The 12758-nt window shown below is 41.5% G+C and overlaps 1 protein-coding gene across 9 annotated transcripts in view; it reads left to right on the top strand.

Moving 5' to 3' along the window:
- LOC132391364 (neuronal PAS domain-containing protein 2-like) overlaps positions 1-12758 on the top strand; it is a 122156-nt gene that overhangs the window by 3873 nt on the left and 105525 nt on the right. For 3 of the 9 annotated variants that reach the window (XM_059964447.1, XM_059964446.1, XM_059964444.1), the window contains exon 2: positions 9466-9617. The exons of the other annotated variants lie outside the window; for them this stretch is intronic. The gene's annotated coding sequence lies outside the window, so the exon portion shown is untranslated. The remainder of the gene's footprint in view (positions 1-9465; positions 9618-12758) is intronic. 9 annotated transcript variants of the gene reach the window in all.

Raw genomic sequence — 12758 nt, 5'->3', positions numbered from 1 at the left:
ATTCTGATTCCCCTCTCATCCTTCTCTTCCCCTCTTTCTTCCCTCTCCTCCACGGTTTACTGTCCTTTCCTAACAGATTCCTCCTCCTTCAGCCCTTCAGCTTTGCCACCTTCTGTCACACCCCAGCTTCTCACTTCATTCCCCCACCCCTGCCCACCTACCCATACCTGGTTTTACCTGCCAGCTTGTACTCCTTCCCTTCCCCCGCTGTTTTACTCTGGCATCCTTCCCCTTCCTTTCCAGTCCTGATGAAGGGTCTCAGCTCGAAATGTTCATTTCCCTCCATAGATGCTGCGTGACCTGCTGAGTTTCTCCAGCATTTAATGTGTGTAAATCAAGATTTTCCGCGTCTGTAGAGAATCTCTTGTGTTTATGATCCTGCCAATTTGCCATGTACAGTATCTATTCAACAGGAAGTGTGATAGCTCTGATGACAAGGATGATATCCAAATTTCTGTGGTATATTTTCTGACTTTCTGTTTAGCTACAGAATTAATTACGTTACATGTCTGTAATGAGAATAGGTTGAGTGAACTTGGCCTTTTCTGCTTGGAGTGATGGAGGACGAGAGTTGACCTGATAGGGGTGTATAAGATGATGAGGGGCATTGATCGTGTGGACAGCCAGAGGCTTATTCTCAGGGCTGAAATGGCTAAGATGAGGGGGCAGGGTTTTAAGGTGCTTGGAAGTAGGTACAAGGGGGATGTCAGAGGTAAGTTTTTCATACAGAGAGTGGTGGGTGCTTGGAATAACACTGCCGGCAATGGTGGTAGAGACGGATACAATAGGGTCTTTTAAGAGACTCTTAGATAGGTACATGGAGCTTAGAAAAATAGTGGGCTATGCAGGAGGGAAATTCTAGGCAGTTTCTAGCGTAGAATGCATGGTTAGCACAACATCGTGGGCTGTAGATTATAATGTGTTTCCTAGTAAGCTGGAATTTGGTAGAGAGTTACTGGTTCAGGATGAAGAACATTTGTCAGAACTGGGAAAGAGAGAAATCAGGTTTTTGTAAAGTTGAAGAGTTGTTGAGGGAAGAGGATAGCTCTGATAGGGTAAGGCCATTTCCTTAGCAATGAATTGTAGAAGTAATTCAGTTGATGGGTTAATTAGAGCAGGTAGAGAGCGAAAAATGATCCAGAAGCTATGAGTTGAAGGCAGATAGAGCAGTAAGACCAAAGAATGCAAAAGCTGTGAAATGCAGGGCTGTAGGAAGTGCCTTCTCTGTGCAAACAGAGAGAATAAAGCACTGAATCAACAATGCAGATCAATGACATATAGCAGTTCTGATGTAGACCAAAAATGTGAGTTAACTGAAATTGTGTAAACTCAATATTGAATCTGGAAGGCAGGGCTAAGGAGTCATAAAAGAAATAGCTCCTTTAAAATGCTGTAAGGGGAGGGGTATATGTGTTTGCTGGTGTAATCGTCTTTGAAGATAGTGTTTATTGCGAAAGACGGTCCATTGAATGTGGAGACTCATTGTGTGGAAGATGAGGACCATAGGAACCTTAAACCTCTGTTTACGAGGAAAGCAGGCGGGAGCAGTTAAGGAAAATAAATAAGTTGCAGTTAACGGCTGTCAATGGTTAAGGAAGGAACATCTGTGCACAATATTTCTTCATTATAGACAATGCAACAGGGATGGAGGAACTGGGTGTGGCGTGGAGTCCTTACAGGAAGAGGGTGGGAGGAGTATCACTGAAATAGCAGTTGGAATTTGTATCTGTGTAATGTATGTTTGTCACTAGCTCATCCTTGAGATGGCTGTAAGATATTTAGCTTTCCTGAGAGCTCAAGAAAGGAAAGGAAAGAGTCAGCAATGGTTCATCTGAAGGTGAGAGCAGGGTAAAATATTAAGAATAAAATTAATCAAATTGCTGAGTTCTGTATGAGTGCAGGAAATAGCATCAACGTGTTAGGTGATTTACCTGAAAAATCAGTGAGAAAGAATGGAGTGTGTGGAATTGAAGGAAAAGATGAGGTATAAAGATATGGGATCAATCAGTGTGCACTGAGAGCTGGCATAGACTAGTGGGCTGAATGGCCTTGTGTGTAATAGGGAGATATAAAAATTTATCATCTGTATGATGACCATTTTAAACATTCCTACCTCAACTTTTCTAAAACATATCCTGAAACTCCATAGAGTCATCAACCTTTTCATTCCATGTACAGAAAGTTATTAAAGATCTCTTTGGAAGATGCCACCTACTTCTGGGAGAGAATGTCACAGGATTCTTCCTACTATCAAGGGTAAAAGTATTTTTTTTTAAATGATATATTTACATCTGGTAGGAAAGAGAGTTTTTATTTTGACCTGGTAACACATATAACAAGTCAGCAAAAGCTGATGGTGAAAGGAAGTTTATGCTGGAAGGCACTGCTTATCTAGATGCAGATTCTAAGTTCAAAATTTCAAAGTAAATTTATTATGGAAGTACATATATGTCACCATATACAACCCTGAGATTCAGTTTCTTGAGGCATCCACAGTAGAACAAAAACAAAGATACAATTAACGAAAAAACAACAGCACACAAAGGCTGACAACCAAAGTGCAAAAAAGTCAACCTGTGCAAATACATAATAATAATAATAATAATAATAAATACATTTTTATCAAGACTATGCATCTTCATGGCCATTATGAACAGAATACCTTTTGACTAGCAAGAAAGAACTAAAAGGCAGCATGCACACCTACTGAATGACAAGAGACATCCTCTTAAGTGTGACTGGCTCAAGTTCCAATTCTGTACACTGTTGTGCACCATCAAATATGGCAATCATATGAATTTGTTCAGCCCCTGTTGGAGGACCTGCACACCATAAATGCCACTTTGAGTATGTTGCGTGATACTGGGCCTTGGCTATTGTGCATAATACTGATTGGCAGCAAAGTTCTCTGTGGCTCATTGCGATCTGAGAAGACAGAAAATTTTTTATGTTTACAGGGCTGTTGGTTTTTGGTGTGCATGTGTGTGTGTTGGGTAGGTGTATGCAGGTGGGATGTGTAACGAACTTACTTCCATTTCTCTATTGTTGTCCGTCTCTCTCCCCTTTAAGGCTGCAGCGTCATGGATCTGTGGAAGCTATTAGCCAAGAGCAGAAACCTGAGCAGCTGGCTTCCACTTCTGCTGTTGTCACATGGGTTCACCAGAAAGGAACCTCGTGATAAGGAAGTTAAGATTTCACTTGCTAATATGCACCTTCCATTTTCTGCAACATTAAGCAGTTAAGTTTCAAATCTCTTAAAATCGTGGAATTACTGGTTGACAGTCTGTTCTGGTCTTGCATGGCATTGGCTAAAAAGTGCAAGTGGCCCTTTTAACATGGATTGAGGTGATCTAGTCTAGTACTAAGAAGTAAGGATGGGACAAGGTATGTTTTATCTGTTGATGGAAGGTGATGAGTGGAAGAGAGATTTAGCACCCATATATTAAATGTCAGGACTGATGGATTATCAGTGAACCTTACAATACTAGCTGCATTCTGGGATTCAATTTACCTTGCACCTTTTGCTTTGCTTCCAACATCTTCTTGATCTTTGTTTTTCTCATTTGAAGAGGTACTCCCCTATATGTGTCCCTATAGGTTCAACTCTTACTATGGAGCATGGCAGACATACCGGTTGATCAGTTAATTGGTCATTGTAAATCGTCACGTGATTAGACTAGGGTTAAATTTGGTGTTGATGGTTGGCATGGCCGGAAGGGGCGGGAGGACCAGTTCCACAGTTAACATCAGTATATAAATAAACACCACACCAATGCCTTTCAGCAGATCTGACAAGTGCTTCCAGAATAGTTAAGGCAACTGGAGTGCATCTGAATGAGGCTGGTTTGTGCAATGAGACTTAATTTTGTCAGATGTATTTGGTTTGGATGCAGTGCACTCTGGCCTATTTGGTTTCCTTATGGGTGACGGCAGCCATTTTTTAAAGGGAGCATTCCTAGTGTCTGGTGTTCCTGTTGGGAAGTTTGATAAAAGATGTGGAGAGAAGAGAGGTTGGACTGACACAGGACAACGTCAACATGGCTGTTTAATGATATCCTTGTGCAAACCTGAAGGAACGTCTTGTTGTTGGAAAGCAGATATACTGTATGTTGGTGGAGTGTAAGTTTTTACAATCAGTGAACATTCCTGGGTTTTGAGGAGCCTTGATTGCCAAATTAAAGAGGTGATGAATTCCTGCGTCTGCAGAAAGTTGCCTATCCCAAATTTTCAAGCAAGGTTGATGTAATTGGCTGGCAGTATTACCTACTGTGAGATCCCACAAATGTCCCCTGCAGTGGCTTGGGAGGATCCTAAAGCAAGGAATTTGAGGGCTATACACATAAAATGCTGGAGGAGCTCAGCAGGCCAGTCAGCACCTATGGAAAAGAGTATAGTCGATGTTTTGGGCTGAGACCCGTGTTGCTCGGATTTCCAGCATCTGTAGATTTTCTCTTGTTTGGAATTTGAAGGCTGTATTTTCCTCTTGCAGTGTTATTGTCATTTTGAGAGTTGCTGCAAAATGTGACCACCAGATCCAACAAAAACTCAGTTTTCCATATTTCTTTACAACATAGAAAGAGACTAGTTCAGTCCATGCCACAGAGCAATCCCTTTCTCCACTGGTTTCAAATCAGGAAAAGGCTGTTTGGAGCTCACAACAAGGAAACATTTACTCATTGCTGAGAGATAGGATATTGCTGATATTCAAAGAGACCTGGATGTGCTTAGAAATGTACTACTAAAAACCAACATACAGGTGCAGCAGGTGATTAGGATGGCTTTGTTAGGAGAAAGTTTGACTGCTGGATTAATGAAGTATAATGCAATTGTATAGGGCCTTCATTGAGGCTGGGCCGAGAATGTAGATTTGATCTCCATTCCTTAAGGACGGATGTACTTGCCATAGGGGTAGTTCAGCAAAGATTTACTAGACTGATTTCAGGAGTTATGGGTTTGCTGTGTGAAGAGAGACTGACTAGACTCGCTTTGTATTCTTTAGAGTTCAGAAGAATATGAGATTTACTGAAATTCACAACATTCGTTAATGGCTTTGCTGGCTGGATGAAGGGAGGCTGTTTCCCTTGGTTGAGGGGTCTAGGGACAGGGAAGGTATAAGATATTTAGGTCTGAGGTCAGGAGAAGCTTCTTCCTCCAGAGGGTGGTGAAGCATTAAATTCTCTTTTACGGAAGGATGTGGAAGTTCAGTGCATTCATTTGAAACCAAGATCAATAGATTTCTAGGCATTAAAAGATTTGTGTGTGCTGGAAATGGCAGAAGATTGGCCTTGATCTTGACAAATGATGGAGCAAACTTGACAGGCAGTTGACCTGCTCATATTATTTATGTCCTAAGGTGCACTTCGTGTAATAAAATATTCTATCACATCATGGGAGAATAGTAATTTCATATTTATTTAAAAATATATAACTTTCAGCTCCAAAGGATTATGCACATCTTTGTAGTGTTTTCTGTAAGAACAATTTTTGAATAATAATGTGTCTATTATAAACTTTTAGGGAATTGAGGGCTTAGTTGTCTAATAAATGTAGTAATGCATTTGCTTTGGCACGTGAGCGGGATAACTGATTCTGGATTCCGTGCCTTACCAGGGTCCAGAGCCTTACACGATGGTTAAGATATGTGTGTAAGTTGGGTGAGAAATGGATTGGGATTGACTTTGATGCCACCGGTGTTACGTGTCTTTCTGACACTGATACAGAAATAGTAGCATTGGAAAACAGCCAGTTCTCATGGAATTATACGGCAGTATTGAATTAACTTCACAAAGGAACTAAAGGGAAGAGAAAAAAATTGGCAAGAGAAATATATCAAAAATTAGCATACACCAAAGAGTTATGTTTAAACAAGAGAAAGGTTTACGAACTGTGTCGACAGAAACCCTTAATTGTATTAGTTGTGTTATTATTCTATTTTCTATAAAATATTTCGTGAACCAGTTCAGCTGATTATTATAGTGAATTTTAAATAGTTTAACCAAAATAAATAACATTTTAATAATTAACAACACACAAGAAATGCGGGAGGAATTCAGCAAGACTTGTAACATCAATGGAAATGAATAAACAGTTGATATTTCCGACTGAGACACTTCATCAGGACCAGAAAGGAAAGGGGTGAGAAGCCAGAATAAGAAGTTAGGAGGAAGGGAAGGAATACAAACTGGCAGATGATAAGTGAGACATACAAAAACTGGATGAACTCAGCAGGTCGGGCAGCATCCGTGGAAACAAGCAGTCAACGTTTCACGCCAAGACTTTTCGTCAGGACTGAAGAAGGAGGGGGCAGGGGCCCTATAAAGAAGGTGGGGGGAGGGTGGAAGGTGCCAGGTGAAAAACCGAACAGAGGTAAGATCAAGGGGTGGGGGAGGGGAAGCAGGGAGGGGATCGGCAGGAGAGGTGAAGAAGGAATGTAAGGGGAAAGCAGTATGGGTAGTAGAAGAAGACAGAATCATGAGAGAGGTGATAGGCAGCTGGAAGAGGAGGCAGAGTGAAAGTGGGATGGTGGAAGGGAGAGGGAGGGAAATACCGGAAGTTGGAGAATTCGATGTTCATACCAAGACGCTGGAGACTACCCAGACGGTATATGAGGTATTGCTCCTCCAACCTGAGTTTGGCCTCATCATGGCAGTAGAGGAGGCCATGTATGGACATATCTGAATGGGAATATGAAGCAGAGTTGAAGTAGATGGCAACCGGGAGATCCTGTCTGTTGTGGCAGATGGAGCGGAGGTGCTCGACAAAGCGCTCCCCCAATCTGCGTCGGGTCTCGCCGATGTAAGGAAGGCCGCACCGGGAGCACCAGATCCAATAGATGACCCCAACAGACTCACAAGCGAAGTGTTGCCTCACCTGGAAGGACTGTTTGGGGCCCTGAATGGTGGTAAGAGAGGAGGTGCAGGGACAGGTGTACCATTTACATTTGCAGGGATAAGTACCAGGTGGGAGATCTGTGGGGAGGGATGTGTGGGCCAGGCAGTCGCGGAGGGAACAGTCCCTACGAAAAGCAGAGAATGGTAGAGAGGGAAAGATGTCCTTAGTGGTGGGGTTCTGTTGAAGGTGGCAGAAGTTGCAGAGGATAATATGCTGGATCCGGAGGCTGGTGGGGTGGTAGGTGAGGACAAGGGGAACACGGTCCCTGTTGTGGTGACGGGAGGATGGGGTGAGGGCTGAAGTGCGGGAAATGGAGGAGATGCGGGTGAGGGCATCATTGATAACTGCAGAAGGGAAACCACGATTCTTAAAGAAAGAGGACATTTCAGACACTATGAACACCTTACAGACAGTGGCGGGAATTGAAACCTGATCTCAGATCTTTGGCACGGTAAAGCATTACACTAACCCCTGTGCCACTGTGCCATCCTATTAGGAGAGGACAGTGGACCATGGAAGAAAGGAAAGGTGAGAAATCACCCAAGGTTAGAAAAATCAATGTGTATGGCATCAGGTTGGAAGCTACCCATATGGGATGTGAGGTGTTGCTCCTCCAACCTGAGTGTGCCCTCATTGTGGCAGTGAGAGGCCATAGACAGACATGTCTTATTGGGAAGTTGAATTGAATTCTGGGTGGCCACCGGGAGAAACTGCTTTATACAATATTTCCAAACACCCCCTCTCCCTCACTGTCTGTCGCAGATGGATCTCGTCAAAAGAGTATTGGTAAGAGCAAATGCCACACAGTCCTTGAGAAAAAGGCTCACTCTTCATATACTGAAGTCTTAATTGGGATTGACTGAGAATAAATCTAGAACCCAAATAACATTTGGCATTTTGGCCGTAAGGTAGAGGAAATGTGATGTGCAAAAACTTGTACCCTTGTGAAATGGCAGATCCACCTTTTACCATTGAGCCAGTAACTGACTCTGATTCAAAGGGATGCATGCCAGAAATGGCAGTAGGTCTTCCTAAAAATATAGAACAGTCCTGGTGAAACTGCGGCACTGAACCACACGGGTGTCAGCTAACAAATCTGTAGTTCTTCCACTTCCAATCATTGCTGGTGGGAGTGGTGGTGAACAAGAGGAAGAGGGTCCAAGATCATGCTCGTCATCAATGATATCAGACTCCAGCATGTGTATGCAATGCATGACAATGAAGTGTTTTCAAACACAAAGATCTTGTCCTTTTCTGAGGTTATCAGTGTCACAGAGTTTGCCTTTAGCCGATTTGTTTCACTTCAGCTTACAACAGGGAACAGCCAGTTGCTCTGGATATAGCAAAGGCTACTTTCCTAGCAACATATATGGAGGTGTGGAGGTGCATGCTGAGAATTAATTGAGCCTTTCTCTTCAAGTTTAACTGACTAAGTGGACAATTTCCCAGAATGTGGTGACAATAAAATTCAGGAGCAATCCAACATGGCCAATTTCTGCTTTTAATCAGATCACCGACGATACTTTCAATATTGATGGAATTTCTCAATGACTCTTCGATTGATTATAGTTTTGGCACCAGCAAAACCATATAGACTTAGAATTCATTATAATCTGGTTCCACAGCTGGGCAAAAGAGCTGAATTTCAAGGGTGAGCTAAGAATAATTGCCCTTAATTTGACTAACTATGACATTAAGGAACTGTAGTAAATTGGAGACATTGTGAAGCAATGGGAAAAATTCCAATGATTAGAGTCATGTCCAGCTCAAAGGAAGGAGACTGTGGTTAATGTAAATAATGTAACTTGGGCCAGAAAATTTGTGGCAAGAAGTTTGCATGCTAGTTTCCTGGACCAAAGAATCTTTAAAATTCCTAAGGTCCGAGGTGATGATCTTTGAAGGTAACTGCATGATGTTCATTTCATTTGCAATTCCTCAGTTAGAGAAGGAATCTGTACCTGAATGCAGCAAGAAATTTGTATGCGTGCCTACTATTTCATGTTATATAAAAACTAGGCATGGCCATGTTTGAAATAGAGGATTACTGCATATGAAATCTCTTCAATTTGAAACATTAATTATGTTTCTTTGTTTACAGATCCTGCTTATTTTCTGTATTTATTTCAGATTTTCAGCTGCTGTAGTATTTTATTTTACCTAAGAGAAAATCTAACCAACTTTACTTCATCTTCAGTGGCATTACAGTCACTTTGCTATGAACATCCAAGTGGGAGTAGGAGGTTATCCCCAATAGTTAATATAAAATATTTTCTGTTAGGTGTAATACAGTATTACGTATGTTTTGCAATGATTTGCATGCATAGAGTACTATAAATGTATAAGTCACAGTATTAATACTGTAGCAACAAGAGCAAGTCAGGGGTTTGGTATTTATGCTGAGTGAATCAGTTCTTAATTCCCGAGGCTTACTACCTGTATTAGTCAAGAGAATGATAAATGTTGCCTGGATGACTGCAGCTTCTCCAATGGGACAAGCCAGCATCCTAAATCAAATCAAATCCTCATACACCATTCTGAATATTTATTTGATCTCTGTACCCACTTCCTTCATAGTATCTCCAACCACAGCCTTTACTAGCTGGAAGGCAGAGGCAACAAGCACATCTTGATTTGCAAGTTCCATTCTGTGGCACATACTTCCTGAGTTTAACCTGATCATCTATTGTGAAATTGCAGTTCAGAAGCACTTTGATGAACAAAACAACGTGAGTATCTTGATCAGAAGGACCGCAGTGATCAATGGCGATAGCACATATCACCTTCCAAAGCAGAGTTAAGATTAGGTATGAAACATTAGCTTGGTCAGCGCCACCTTCATTTCATAAGCAAAGAAAATCAGATTCATTGATGTGAATTTTAATGTCCCCAGCAAGCGAACAGGGAAATGTGACCGTAAGGTCAACAGAAGTGACCAGTGTAATTTGCAAGTTCATTTGAAGCTTAGTTAGCCCATACACATTATGCATTGTACTTCATTTATAGTTTGTTAATATATTTAATAGCTGTACCAATCAGACCAAGAGATTCAAAGCTGAACTTAATGGGAACACTATAGCTCGGCAACTGTTTATAGTATCCTTCATTGTGTTAAGAGCAGCTGAGCCTTTCCCATTTACTCAGTTGCAGTTTTAAAAAAAGGAAATGAGGAGCTGTCTATGGAAGATTTTAGACTAGATTAAGACTATAAGACATAGCAGCAGAATTAGGCCACTCAGCACATTGAGTTTGCTGTGTTATTCCATAATGGCTGATTTATTATCCCTCTCAACCCCATTCTCATGCCTTCTCCCTGTAACCTTTGACACCCTAACCACTGCAGCACCTACCCTCATGTGTCCCACATGTGGGCGAGCTTTCAGGGCCCGGATTGGCCTCACCAGTCACCTCCGGACCCACAGTCACCTGACCTCCACCTGACAGAAGTTGTGGTCGTCTTCGACTCCAAAGGACGAACAACAACTAATCAAGAACTTATCAACTTCTGCTTTAAATATATTCAATTACTTGCCCTCCAGAGCTGTCCATGATACAGATTCCCCACAGATTCACCACCCTCTGCCTAAAAAAGTCTCTCCTCATCTCTGATCTAAATGGATGTCCCTCTATTCAGAGTCTGGGCCCTCTGGTCCTGGATTTGCTCAGTACAGGAAACATCTTCTCCATGTCCACTCTGTCTAAGCATTTCAATATTTGATAGGTTTCAATGAGAGCCCTTAAACTCCAGTGAGCTCAGGCCCAGAGAAATCAAACGTGCCTCAATCATTAACCTTTTCATTCCCAGAATCATTCTCATGAACCTCCTCTGGACTCTCTTAATGCCAGCACATCTTTTCTTAGCTATTGGGCCCAAAACTGCTCACATACTACAAGTGCGATCTGACCAGTACCTTATAAAGCCTCAGCATCACATCCGTACTCTTATATTCCAGTCCTCCCAAAGTGAATGTTAACATGGATTTGCCTTCCTTACCACCAACTTAACATGCAAGTTGACTTTTAGGGAATCCTACAAGAGGACTCCCAAGTGCCTTTGCACCTCTGACTTTTGAAGTTTATCCCCAGTTAGAAAAAAGTATACTTCTTCATTCCTTCTACCAAAATGTATCATCATACACTTCCCTATATTATATTCCATCTGCCATATATTTGCCCTTTCTCCCAATCTGTCTAAGTGCTTTTGCAGACACTCTGCTTCCTCAATACTACCTGCTTCTCCACCTACAGTATCTTTGTACTTGTATCTTATGCAAACTTGGGCACAATGCCATCAATTCCATCATCCAAATCATTGGCATTTGGCATTGGCTTAAAAAGAAGCGGTCCCAATACCAACTACTAATTACCGGCAGTCAACCAGAAAAGGCCCCCTTTATTTCTGCTCTTTTCTTCTATCTGTGCTAGTATCTTTCCTTTCTTACCATTGGCTCTTATCTTGTTAAGCAGCCTCATGTATGGCACCTTGTCAAAGGCCTTCTGAAAATCCAAGTAAACAACATCCACTCTTTCTCCTTTGTCTGTCCTGTCTGTTATTTCCTGAAAGAATTGCAACATATTTGTCAGGTAAGATTTCCTCTTCAGGAAACCATGGTGACTTTGGCCTACTTTATCATGTGCCTCCAAGTACTCTGAAACCTCATCCTTAATAATGGACTCCACCATCCTCCCAACCACTGAAGTCAGGCTGACTGGTCTAAAATTTCCTTTCTTCTGTCTCTTAACCAGTCCTCCGGAAGCATTCCAGAATCTAGTGAGTTTTGAAAGATCATTACTAATGCCTCCACAGTCTCTTTGGCTACCTCTTTCTGAATCCTGGGGTATAGTCCATATGGTCCACGTTCAGACCTTTCAGCTTCTCAAGCACCTTCTCCTTAGTAACAGCAATTACAGTCACTTCTGCTCCCTGACACTTCTGAATTTCTGGCGTACTGAGATTCAGTTGAAGGACTCATGACTAGGGAAAGTGTACCTATCTTTGTAGGGCCTGGAAAGACATTTCCTTGATCAAACAAGTAAAATATAGATATATTTTGCTTGAAGGTTTCTTTATGTAAGTTTCAGCCTGGATGGAAAGCAATCTTCCCTTTTAATGTTTAACTCCCTGTCCCTGTCACAATAGATTCAAGTCACAATTAATGCATAGAGCTTGATTAACAATTATAACTGAACAGCTGCCTGAGTCTGGCACCTATTGCCTCGATCACCAGGGCCAGTGAGGTTAAAATCAGAGACCATGGGGAAAAGCGCCACTCCATTTTAACTGCGTATCTACTCCATTCTTGACCTGCAAGGCGAGTTAATTTGTCCTCTGTCGATATTTTGTTCTGTTATCCACTATATTATTAGCTACTAGTTCAGTATCACCTGAAATTATAATCTGATCATTTTTAGTGATCTTCACTGGAGATGATCTTCAGCAAAGTGGGAAAGTGAAACAGAATTCTCTTGCAGTGTGAAGTTACTGATATTTCTGCACAGTTGCATATAGCACTACAGCTACCAGCTAGTTGTGAATACGCATTGTTCTTAAATTAACTATGCAGAATATATGTATCCTGTCAGAGAAATTCATTTCCTTTTGCTTCTTCTTTTTCATGCTTGGAAACAACTGCTCTTTCCAGCGTGCTTGCATACGTCAGTAAATTATCAGTGCTTGAATTCCATTCTTTACATGAAGATTAAAATATTTATAAGGATGTTGGTGCTGGTATAATTGGTGCTATATAAACAGAATTATACAGTCATCAATTAATAATTTTTGATATTTACCTTCTGATACAGGCCACTATGTGATAATTAGTAATAGTAACCACTTACTAGATTCTGAATTCTGGATGTAATGTTGATAC

This window comes from Hypanus sabinus, chromosome 3 (assembly GCF_030144855.1).
Source record: "Hypanus sabinus isolate sHypSab1 chromosome 3, sHypSab1.hap1, whole genome shotgun sequence".
Classification (NCBI taxonomy): domain Eukaryota; kingdom Metazoa; phylum Chordata; class Chondrichthyes; order Myliobatiformes; family Dasyatidae; genus Hypanus; species Hypanus sabinus.
Note: the sequence above shows the minus strand (reverse complement) of the source record. Positions and strands in the feature narration are given on the sequence as shown.